Here is a 12,560-nt window from a genome sequence, read left to right on the forward strand (position 1 = left end):
AGAGAGTTCCAGGCCGTCTCTGCCTTCATGGTCTGTCCAGGGGTCCCGATGGACCCGGCCTGCCATTCTGCTTCACTCGGCTGGACTTCACCTTGCCCTTCTAGTATGCGTCTGTCTCCTCCAGGTGCTTTGAGCTGAGTTAAGGAATGCAATTCTGATGCCAGTATCTGACCCCTTCACAAGCAGCACAAACTAGAGCCAAGTACCTAGGCAGATCAGTCTACATATACAGGCGCTATAATCAGGTGCTGATAGATCAAATTCCCTCAAAGACAAGTCTTGTTTAAAACACATGGAGATAAATTGACAATATTTCCTAACCAAAAGCACACCAAGAAAGCGCTTGGCACCCCCAGTGTTCTTAAGCCCATTAGGAGGTGTGGGCTGCGGAATCATCCGTATGCTGGTGATACCCAGCTCTACCTCTCGTTCTCCACCAATCCAGGTGAGGCAGTGGCTGCACTGAACCGGTGCCTGGCCGAGGTAATGGGCTGGATGAGAGCCAATAAACTGAAGCTCAATCCAGACAAGATGGAGGTCCTGTTGGTAGGCAGCTCGGGCTTTGGGGAAGGGAACCTTGATCTTGTCCTGAATGAGTTGTACTCCTTCTTAAGGACAAGGTTTGCAGCTTGGGAGTGCTCCTCGATCCAGAGCTTTCGCTGGAAGCTCAAGTAACAGCGGTGGCGAGGAATGCTTTCTTTCAGCTTCGGCTGATTCACCAGCTGTGTCCCTACCTGGAGAACGACTGCCTGGTGACAGTGACTCATGCATTGGTAACTTCCCGACTAGACTTCTGTAACGCGCTCTATGTGGGGCTGCCCTTGAAGATGGTCCGGATACTCAATTGGTGCAAAACAGAGCTGCCAGGTTGCTGACGGGGACTGGGCATTGTGCTCACATAACTCCAGTCCTCCGTCAGCTTCACTGGCTCCCCATTTAAGTCTGGGCCCAATTCAAGGTGTTGGTTATCACCTATAAAGCCCTAAACGGCTTGGGACCTGGTTACCTAAAGGAGCACTTGCGTCCATATGTGACCTCCCGCCCCTTGAGATCGGCGGCAGAGGCCCTTCTCTGGGAGCCCTCCGTGAAAGATATTAGGAGGGTGAGTACCTGGAGGAGGGCTTTCTCTGCAGTGGCATCCAACTTATGGAACACGCTCCCCAGAGAGATCCACCTGGCGCTGTCGTTATTTGCTTTTCGGCACCAGACCAAGACCTTTTTATTTAAACATCATTTTAATTGTTAATATTACTTATTGATTTTATATCTTCGGCCAGGATGTCTCCAATTATATTATTTTATATTGTTTAATTGTGTTTTTTTTTTTATTTATTATCGTTGTGAGCTGCTCCAAGGCTTTGGCAAATGGGGCGGCATAGAAGCTTGCTAAATAAATAAATAAAGCCCAAAGGAACTGGGATAACCAACAAATACTATACTTTTCAAATGCGCGACGTTACACTTTCTTGTACTAATATTTAATATGATCTTTTTGAAGGCCAATGCCCCTTTAAAGTTGCCTATATTTAGGCACTGGTTGCTTTGTAAAGCTTCCCTGCCCCAGTGGACCCCTCCCCAAAATGTTCCATTTTTTAACTATGCCCTCCCCACACTCATATGCATGCATGTGCCAATTCTCCCTTCCTCTCTTACACACACACACACAGAGTGAGTGAGTGAGTGTGTGTGTGTGTGTGAGAGAGAGAGAGAGAGAGAGAATGCAAATGCCATGCTTTATTTTATAGTACCTGGAATTCACAGTGGCTATGATTTTAGCAATCTGCATACAGTATGTTTTACCCGATTCTCAACCAGACTGGCCAAATCTTTGCTTCTGGGAGGAGTACAGCAAATAGTACTGCTTTGCACAAGTCAAGAGTCCCCGAACTCAAGGCCAGCCAAGGTACTTTGGCAGCTGACTAAGCAATCCCACAAGCCTCCAGTAAAGCCTTCAACCCACCAGTAAAAGCGAACTTTAAAAGACAACAACGTCTAGCAATTTGCTTTTATGCTGTGATACCCCAAATCAGCTCTCCTTCCCCCTGCTTATTTTAATAGTTGCTGTGTGATCCTATACACGTCTATTCACACGTAAGTCCCACTGAGTTCAATAGGATTTACTCTCAGCTAAGTGATAATAGGATAGGCCTCCACTTGTGCAAAAGGTTTCTAATACAAGACCAAGATTTCATCAGATAAGCATACCACAAACGCATTCTTTCTTGCACACAATAACCACAACCTAATTTAGATACTTCCAAGCTAGGGACGCACACATTGAGTTCAATCTGCTGTGGATTGTGGATTGTGGATTGTTCAATCCTGAATGTGGATTGTCAGGTATTCCACACCATCATCTGCTCATTGACACAATTTGATTTTTTGGTATGTGAATTTAATTTGTTAGCAAATGTGCATTCGTGCAAATGTGCATTCATGAACATGTGAACAGACAGAATTGCACAAATCCTTCCCCAACTTTTTAAAACAAACAAACCTGGTCTGCAAATCCAGTTAGCAGAACTCAAGAACTTAGAGCTCTGGACTGGGACGCAAGAGATCCGAGTCCTCGCTCAGCCAGGAAGCTCACTGGGCGTCTTCCAGCCAGTCACTGACTCTCTGGGTTTGTTGTGAGGGCAAAAAGAATGGAGGACTGTGTAAGACACCTCAGGTTCTTACAAGAGAGTAAAGGATTGGTACAGATGTAATCACTGATAACATTAGGGGTGAGGAACCACGTGTGGAAATCACACCTCAAAGTCATGGAATGGGCAGTGAACAGAACTGAAGCCGGAGACTTGACTCAAGCCCCATCGCACTTAGAGGAGTCAATGAAGTCAGTGGGGCTTCATTCAGTCATGACTGATGAGCTCCACTGATTCCAGAGGCTCTGCTCCAGGCCTTTCCCAGCCCAGCGACCTCCGGACTCCGCAGGCATTAACTTCCAGAAGTCCTGGCCAGTGTGACCACCCACCAGGAGCTATGGGCACTGTCAACCCAAACAAACGGAGGGCACCTAATTAGGGGAAGCTGGACTACTCTTTTTAGGACTATGCCTGGATGCAACACAAGGCACCCCAAAGCTGGGCCAAGGTCCAGAGGTGTCATTTGCTCTAGGTCTGTTCCTGCTTACCTTCACTTGATATTTAGAGGAAATGTTGAGTAACACCAAAGACTATTTTTCAGTGGATACGAGGCAACCATAAAGTTCTGTGGGGCTAGCCCAGATGGTGTTTGAATTGGCCTTGCCAGCATGTCCTGCAATGAGCAGGGTTTCTGTGGCATCCATGCAGGGGCAGACCTGCCAACATAAAAAGGATTCCCTGGATTCTGTGGGATGAGGCAGTCAGTCAAGGATGCCGAACTGCAAGTCGGTCGGTCGGTCTGTCCCGGGCTCCCAAAATTGCCACACCCCTTCTCCCTAAGCCTTGGTGGCTTCCTGGCATAGCGCAATCTTTCCTTTGGAAGAGGTTGAAATCCTTAGTTCCTGGAAATTCTGGAATTCAAATATAACCGAAATATGCAAAACTGTAAATTTGCATGTTGTTTATTGCATTGTTGCACTTACTGTACATTATTAAGAACTTCCCAGAGAGCTTTGATCCTTGGGCGGCATGGGAAGGAAATTAATTGCTATCCTATCCGGCAGGTTGAGCCCCACCCTTTGCCCCCCCCCCACCCACTGCTGGCCCAAAGTGGAATTCAACCTGGGGGCAAAGGGCAGCTTGACCCCGCTCCAGCTGGTTCACGTGGCACAGCCCCACCTGGAATGCTCTGTCTGTGGAGCCACATTCACAATGTGCCCATGGGTCTGGCTTGGGTCCCGGGGCCTTCCACGAGGGTTCCATTCACATCCACAAAGAAGGGCTTTTCCACCAGCAAAATACATCTGCTACAGCTTTTAGACCCAATCAATTTTTAAAAGATAGTTTTACTGCCTTTTTTGGGAACCTAATATTTTACCACTGGGACTGTGTGCTCCATTTTATTTTATAATACCATTTGAAAGGGCTTGTTGCCAGAGCATGCTTTTTAAAATAAATAATTTTTTAAAGCCCTGCAGAGGAAGTTTGAGGATGCAAGTGACACAGAGGTGAAACTGAGGGGGTTCCCATTGCTTTGGCCTTGACCTTCCTTATCAGACAGCTCCCAAATACAGTCTTTTAAAACCACCAGAACTGTTTCAAAAAGCTCTCCAAAGATGCTTTCTTTTTCCCATCTAGGACAATATTGAGCACCTGAAGTCAGAAGTTTATGTTCATTGCATGTATTTCTTTGCAGTATTTACCCTGCTCTTCAGCCAAAAACTAATAACCTGTTTTGCATAAGATCGTAACCTGTCATGAGTAACTAGCCTTGGTGGGTAGCAATGCCTTGGTATGAAGCAAACCCAGACCATGTTCTCATGTTTAAGTGTCGAATGGATACTTTTCAGTGCCTTCCACCTTTTCAATATCTCCCCCTGCCTCTCTAGATACCACAGAAAGAAATGAGATTGGTACCTCAATGTTTGCCGCTCTTCCTCTTACTGCCGTCAAGAGTGCTCCAAAAAGTTAAAATACACAAGTAGCTTGAAGAAAATGCTGCATAAACCATCAACTTTTAAACTTGAAGTTTTTCTATTAGGTCCTGTTCCTGATAATTTTGATAAACAAACTATATATTAGACTTTACATATAACTACTGTGGCAAGGATTGCATTTGTTCAACATGGAAGAAGCGAAGAGCCACCTAATGAAGAGTTGATTTTAAAAAAGATCTTGGACTGTGAGGAGATGGACAGATTGACTTTGTCTTTGAAGAAGAAGGAAGATACATACTTCTATCAAACTTGGAATATTTTCTATCATTGGTTAGAGAAACGGGACGTATGCGTAGAATTGAATATAGTTCTTAAATGTTAAAAAAAAAAGCATGATGTCGACCCAGTATATCCGATGTCCTGAATAATTGTTTTTAGTTTTGGATTTATCGAGAAAATAATAAAATTTGTTTAAAAAAAAGGAGCAGTGGAAAGCAGTCAGCATTAATTTGTCCCTCAATACTTTCCCCCTGTTCTCTGTGTGTTAAAAGCACAGTAGCCCTAAAGGAAAATAAGCTGGCAGCTCTACACACCCCATAGAGCAATTGCATATCCTGGTGGGTATACAAGAATGGGACACCTGAATTCTACTTGATAACCCCAGCTGTGGGAAATAAGCAGAGATCTCTGTTTTAAATACTTATGCGCCATTTATGACTTAGTAGTGTACCATTTAGTGCATGTACCAATACAGGCTAGTAATATTGTTCATGGGTTGTACGGGAATCACACTTTAACTCTTAACACATGTCTAGCTTTTGAAATAATCTGGTTTTTCAATATTTGCCTATAATACATAATCAGAGCTGATTAGGTTCATAATCTGAATCCAAGCTCAAATGGTCCAATGGACAACAAAATACAACCTAATATCCTAGTAAAATTATATCTACATTTACAAGCATCCCCCAACCTTGTAGTCCAAACATGTCTGGAAGGCAAAATATCCATAATTCTGGGTCTATGGCTCTGCTGGATAGGAATTGTGGGAGCTGCAGTTCAAATTATTATTGTTACATTGCATTTCCATAGTGCCCATAGCTAAAGCTCTCCGAGCAGTTCACAACATTCAAGTCACCCATCCAGACTTCAACCAGGCCCAACCCTGCTTAGATTCCAAGATTAGGCAGGATCAGGCACTTCAGGCTAGGCAGAAGCCCAAGTGCCTCTAAAAGCCACCGGGCTGGGAAAGGCTGGTCTGTAGCGTTTTCCCAAAAGATCAAGAACCAATCGCTTTATACGTCCATCAAATCCTCTTCCCCCAAAAGAGAGGATGCTTCTGTTCAGTGGAGCCATACCAATAAAGGACTCCGGGTGGCAATGCTGAGCAGTATAATCAATCAACACTCCAAGGCTTCTGGAAATAAGAGAAATTAAAAGGAAAAACACATGTCCCGCGTAAGGATGGATTCCACACACTTCCTGCACCTCACCCACCGTGGGGAGTCCATGTGCCTGCATCTTCCCCATGACAGTGGGTGCATTAGCCATTTTACTACTGTTCATAGTGTGTGGTCATGCTTGGCCTTGATACAAAGAAGCTAGTCCACATGGTTTTAATCATTATCCTTAGCATTTTGGCTAACACTTGAGAGCGAAAGAGAGAGAATGACGTCTCTATGCTGATGTGGTGCCTGCCAGTGTGAATGGGATTAATCCTAGCCAGGGCTGGAAACAGTTTCCCCACTGCAATAGGGATCACCTTGTTCCAGTCTTCGCAACAACCCTGCAAGCCTACTTGCCCCCATGTCACAAATGCAGGGGAAGGAACTGCAGTAAACAGTTTGCTCAAAGCTGCCCGTAGGCCTGCGGCAGAACAGGTCCTCTAGGGGCAGAAATCCACACCAGGCCAGCCCTTCATATTCCCAGTTGAACCATAGTTACAATGAGCACGGCAGAAGGGACACCTGCTGAGCCTCGGAGCAGACACTAAAGTGCTGGACAGACAGACAGACAACTTCTGCCTGATATAAAGTAGTTGCTAAGACTACTTGTGAATTGAGAGAGAAGATTTAAATGGAGAAGTCCAACCTCTCAGGATCAGGGGGTGCTGTTGATTCGTGCCTGGCTCACCAGTAATCATTTCCACCCTTCTTCCCGGCACCCACTGGGGCATGAGTTGACTTGGGCCATGATACTGGGAAAAAGGGCTCCACTCTCCATGGCTTCCCCCCATATCAGCAGCACAAAAACTACAAGCAAGCTTTCCCTGAGCTGGTTCCATCCACATGCCATGGCTTTCCTCTCCCATCAGCCCCTGCCAGAATGGCCAATGGTCAGGACCCCTGGGAGCTGAAGCCCAAATTATCTGGAAGAGGAGGCTCCTTTCTATTATCAAAGAGGGAGGACACAAGAGAGGTAGGGAATGAATTTCTGTCTCATCCCCCACTCCCCAAAATAGCAACAGCTTCAGGGGGAAATTTGAACATGGGGAGAAAGGCTTAAACAGATTCTGGCTGAGAGACAAGGACCCAAACCAGTGCTTGCTTAAGCCAGTCTCCTTCAAGCTGGCACTGGGCCGAGATGGCCACCCTGCCCCTTTCTGTTTGGCCACAGATGCCAGGGCTGAACCAGCGGCCTCCCGCGTGCAAAGCACCTGTTCCGCCACCGAGCCCACGGCCCTTCCTGGCTTGCCTGCAAGACGGCGGGGATAAAACTGACCCGCCAAAGGCCAGCGTTCGCTTCATGTGACACCCATGCCCCCGTGTCGTGGCGCTCGTGCACAGGTGTGGTGGTCGCAGCTTTGCGGCATGCTTTTCCAAAAATTTGGGTCTTGTTTTCCCGCGGGGTCCTCAAGATTGGAGGGACAGATGACACCTTTACGCAGTGTATCCATGCCAGGGTTTAGTCTGCATTATGAAAGCATTGTCCCTGGTGCTGAACCCTATCCCTCAAGTAGGTTCAGCAGCACCAATAGCTGCTTCCAAGTTCAGACTGCAATCCAGCGTAGATGCACTGCCCACTGGCACTGAAGCACCAGCTTCCAATGGTTTTAGGGTGGCAATTCTGTGCTCCAGGGCTGGGGAACACATGGCCCCCTAGATGCTGTGGGACCGTAACATCCATCATTGCTAGCTCTGCAGCCAGGGAGATCTGGAGGGCCATGCCTCCCGCATCTGGGAATCCGCCCCATGGTACAGAGGGGGGCTTCTTACTCAAAGAAGCGGTAACAGCAGATGCAGCTTCACAAGAAAGCTGCACCGGAAAGGAGCTGAAAGGCACGGGAGTCGTTTTCAAGCCACTGCTTATCCACCCAAGAAGCCACTGGGAGAGAATAGCAGCCAGGGACCTTAACACACACGTTAAAGTCTGCAGCACATTAGCTGAACAGACAGTCAGTAGCACATGTTGCTGGGCTTGTGCTAACATCGCAAAGTATCTCCTTGTGAAAAGATTAATTAAACCCATATCTGAGGCTTGTCATTGAGGTTTTGGTGGTTTTCCCTATCCTTTCATCTTCTGCCATGCAACTTAGCCTTGAGGAATGGCTGGATATGTTTGCTAATATCCGCCAGGAAGACTATCTGGTAGCCTACAATTCCCAGATGTTTAGGAATGCCGGGGACAAGCGCTTGCGTGGCTACTACCATCGCTTTTGAAGCCTCCCAAGCACTGTGGTCTCGTCTTAGAGGTCAGGTCACTGTCACAAGTTCCCCACTCCTCTGAGCATCATTGAGCTTGCAAGAAATGTTGTAGCGATGAGGCCTAAGGAAGCTGGGGAATCATGGAAGAGCCAGAACGTATATGCAGAGATTCTACTGTAAGTAAAAGGAATGTGATTTCAGTTTCAAAACCAAGGGACCACAAAGCCCCTTGTCAGTATTTGGGGCTTTCCTTCACATTCATTGTGCAGAATATTGGAAGGAGGAGCTTTGCAATCACATGGAACACAGCCTGCTTGCTTCCCCTTCCATCTCCACAATTAAAAGGGACTAGCAACTTACATTTTAATGTAACAGCTGAACATTCAGGGAAGAGACCCCCAAATCATCCTGATACCCCCTGAGCAAGCCTTCTCCAACTGGGTGCATTTCAGATGATTTGGGCCAAAAATTTTACAGTGCTGGCTGGGCCTGATAGAACTCGTCGTCCAACCCATCTGAAGGGCACCGCTTGAGGGAGGCTGCTCTTCATGGCATCCTTTCTTCTCATTCAGATGCTCTCTTACCATATGCAGAAGTTTTTTTTAAAAAAATCTTTCATTGCTTTGTGTGTTCTTTTAAAAAGCATCATTCCCATTATCCACTCAAAGCTGCACTATTTCTGCTTCGACATTCAGCTTCCATTGGTGGCAACAGAGGGCAGCACCTTATGAATCACTGAAGAGAGGAAATGCGTCACCAAAGAAGGACAAAAGAGAAGAACAATCTGCATATGCTAATGTGTATGCATAGCTGCAAACTTAGAAATGGCTGCAAGTTAGATAGAAATACAGAACATCTCATCCTAGCAGGGGTGACCTTGGCCAGGCAGGTGTCCCCTCTGTTCTCCAGGGGCTAACAGTTCTTTAAACTGGAACCAGACAATCCAGTCTTCAAATAAAAGACTGTCCTTTAGAAAAGACCACTCCAGACCGGTACAGAGCTACCACCCCCATGCCCAGAATCCTCCAGGACATTGAGATGAGTGGGGCATTCTGGGAAAACAAAATGGTGGCCACTAGGAGACAGCTTGGATTTCTGGCAAGAGGACAGAAAGTTGGATAAAAATGTAATGGCAGAAGCAGCTCAGAATATCTGGTGCTGGTATCTGCCACAGCCTTTGAGGAAGTGGCAGATACCAGCACCCCATTAACAAAACAGCTCCGATGTCCCCTTCATCACCTCACTGGAACCTCGACTGCCACATATGAATGCTTGCACTAAGGCCATCTGAACGTTTGCAAAAGCCCATTTCCGCTCAAGTGGGAGAGGTAGGTAACTTCAAGGTTCTTTCCACTTCTGTGAATCTAAGAACATGAGGGGGGGTTTATGGTGCATATAAAATTAAAACCATATTATGCTTCAGTTTTATAGATGTACACACACTTTTCTTTTAATATATAATTATGGTTTCATTTAACATCATCATAACTTAATCTGGAAAACCTGTTATATTTCATATAATTCTTTTCAAAACTCCAGTTGCACAAAGAGAAGGTATTTTAAAGAATTAAAGTTAAAGCAAGCTTAAAACTGAACCAGTTTACCCAATTCACACCTGGCTGGATTTGTACACGCAAACCAAACCAGGCGTGATTGGAGAGGCCCTGGAACATGTTCCATCTGGAAGCGGAAGAACTTGAAACTGGATTTTTTTTAGTTTGCACTACATCTTCTGGGTGCGGGTAGCACCATGCTTTTTTTCCCTATATAACCTCTAGGTGGCACTGAATTATTCCAGAACACCACAGGTAGGCAAGCAGGAAAAATCTATTTTCTTTCATTTTGAGAAATAACACTCCATTTTCTCCATGCTTTTTTTAAGACCCAGGAAAGCACAATTAAAAACAGGAATGTAACTGGAGCATTATGAAATCATCTAAAGGACGCATAACAACCATGAATTGCACAATCCCTCTTTCACAATGGATCTCTAGTGCAGAAAAGCTTCTGAATGTCTCAGATTAATTTATGCATGTGAAATAGAACTGCTGAATCTATATTTTTATTTTCAGATATTTCTGGCAAATGATTATTGTGGATAAATGTTTTTTGTCATTGAAGACATTTTTAAAGATTACAGAGGCACTGTAAAAATCCCTTAGATGATGCATGGCCAAGTCCTTCCAGGTCATGGATTGGTCAGTTTGAATGCCTGTCTGTGGGCGCTGCCCTGCCTCCATAGAAGCAACCATATTGGGAACTCTTTGTGTCCGACTGGTTGGCCAGGACAAGCCAGGTGTGCCTTATCCTCTCCATCACCTCCATGTACCCTTATTATGCTAACCTCCTCATTGGCCTACCTGGATGTTACAGGTGATTTTAAAAGTACTTATCTTGTTCTGAATGCCCCCCTATTAAAGAACTAAGCTCAGAGACTTTAGTATAGGACAACATATGAAAATTTTAAATGGAAAATAATAAAAAATGATTACATTAGAAATTGAAGCTGATTCAGGTCTGAAGCCTTCCCCATTTTTAGGGTTGCTTTCCTCCTCCTCAAGCCTCTTTTAGTCTTGCTGTGTTTATTTCTCCCTCCTTATTTTGCACTCTGAGGAGTAGCTAACCTGATCCCCCAATTTAATACTCTAAATAAGGAAGAGGAGGAAAGGAGATCCCTTGTTGATGCTATTCCTAATACTTGGGAGCCACAGATTCTTGTCAGGGTACCACAAATGACCCACAGCTTCTCCATGTCCATGGTCTAGAGTGCACCCACCCCTCTGACACAAAACTGACTTTACCCAAGAAACTCTAGAACCTTCCCAAACCAGATGAGCAAACGTCGTAGGATTCCATGATGCACACACATGCAGCAACGCATTTTAAGACTGTGGGTCTATATAGCGGGGATTCAGCACCTCAGATGCTGGGGGTCAAATCCATTCCTCCAGAGGTCCTAAAAGGCCACGTTCCCCAATCAATCACCACTGGATGGTCTCCAAATTTATTATTTATTATTTATTTATTTAAACATTTTTATGCCGCCCCATTCACCGAAGCCTCAGGGCGGCTTACAACACTCAGTTAAAATAATTATAATATAAATCAAAAATATAAACATTAAATTAAAAATACAAAAATACAGTATAAAATAAGCCGCCCTGGCCAAATAAAATCCAATAATATTAACAGTTAAAATGCCACTTGAATAAAAAGGTCTTCGCCTGGCACCAAAAAACAAATAACGACAGCACCAGACGGACCTCTCTGGGGAGCACATTCCATAGATTGGGCACCACCACAGAGAAGGCCCTCCTCCGGGTACTCACCCTCCTAATATCTTTCACGGAGGGTTCCCGGAGAAGGGCCTCCCCCGCCGATCTCAAGGGGCGGCTGGGCATATATGGATGCAAGCGCTCCTTCAGGTAACCAAATGGATTCTCTCTCCTCATCTAAAAGACTGAAATTCTTCTCGTAAGGCTCAGTCACGGGAAGTTAGAGCTTTCCACTAAAACATGCTGTTATTTGGGCCTTGCCCTTTTTTGCCCTTGGTTTCATGCACCCCCACAATGCAGATCCAAAGGGCATCTCTGAAACCAAATGAAGGCTGCAAAAAGTTCACCATTGTTTATTTATCTGGGAGTAACACCACTTGAATTTGATGGGACTTACTTCTGAATAGACACATCTAGGATGCCACTGAGTCCAGGATAAAATTAAAATTCTGTTTAACCCGTGAAATAAAATTTATTGCATCAAGAAAAATCAAGGTAATGATCCCTTTAGAAGTACATTCAGATCTGGTTTGTTTTTGCATCTGGTTGTGAGGGAAGAGAGGAAAGCCACTTCATCCAAGCCCAGTATTCTCTCCCCAGCACCGCTTGGGCTTATGTTCTCAACTGGCATCTTGTGTGTCAGCTGTTGGCCGCACAAACTCCATTTACCTATGTTATACCACCATCTGGTGGCCACTTTACTTGCAAGCAGCTTAACACTAGACTAGAGGCGCAATGTGTAGACGGAAGAAAGGTCCTACATCTCCCAGATGGACCAGCCCCCCAGGGTGGGCAAGCAGCTTGGGAATGCTGTGCGTCGCAGGACTTGGATCAGTCAATCCAGAAGCTTGGGAACGCCACTGCAAAGCACTGGGGGACGTACAATGTTTGTCTAAAAACACATCGCACTGCTTCGTAAGTTGTGCGTACACACAATACCCACCGTAGCAAGGAGCAGACATTCCCTTCCTCTTCATGTTGTGACTACACAGACCTTGATCATGACACCAAGGTGGGAGAGCCGTACAAAAGAGAAACAGGCCTGTGTGAGTTCGCTTCCAGATCAAGTAGATTTTGTTAATGGAACGGCTTCTTTACCTGCCACCTGCAGTAACATGA

The sequence above is a fragment of the Varanus komodoensis genome, unplaced genomic scaffold (genome assembly GCF_004798865.1).
Source record: "Varanus komodoensis strain SLA01 unplaced genomic scaffold, ASM479886v1 scaffold30, whole genome shotgun sequence".
Taxonomy (NCBI): Eukaryota; Metazoa; Chordata; class Lepidosauria; order Squamata; family Varanidae; genus Varanus; species Varanus komodoensis.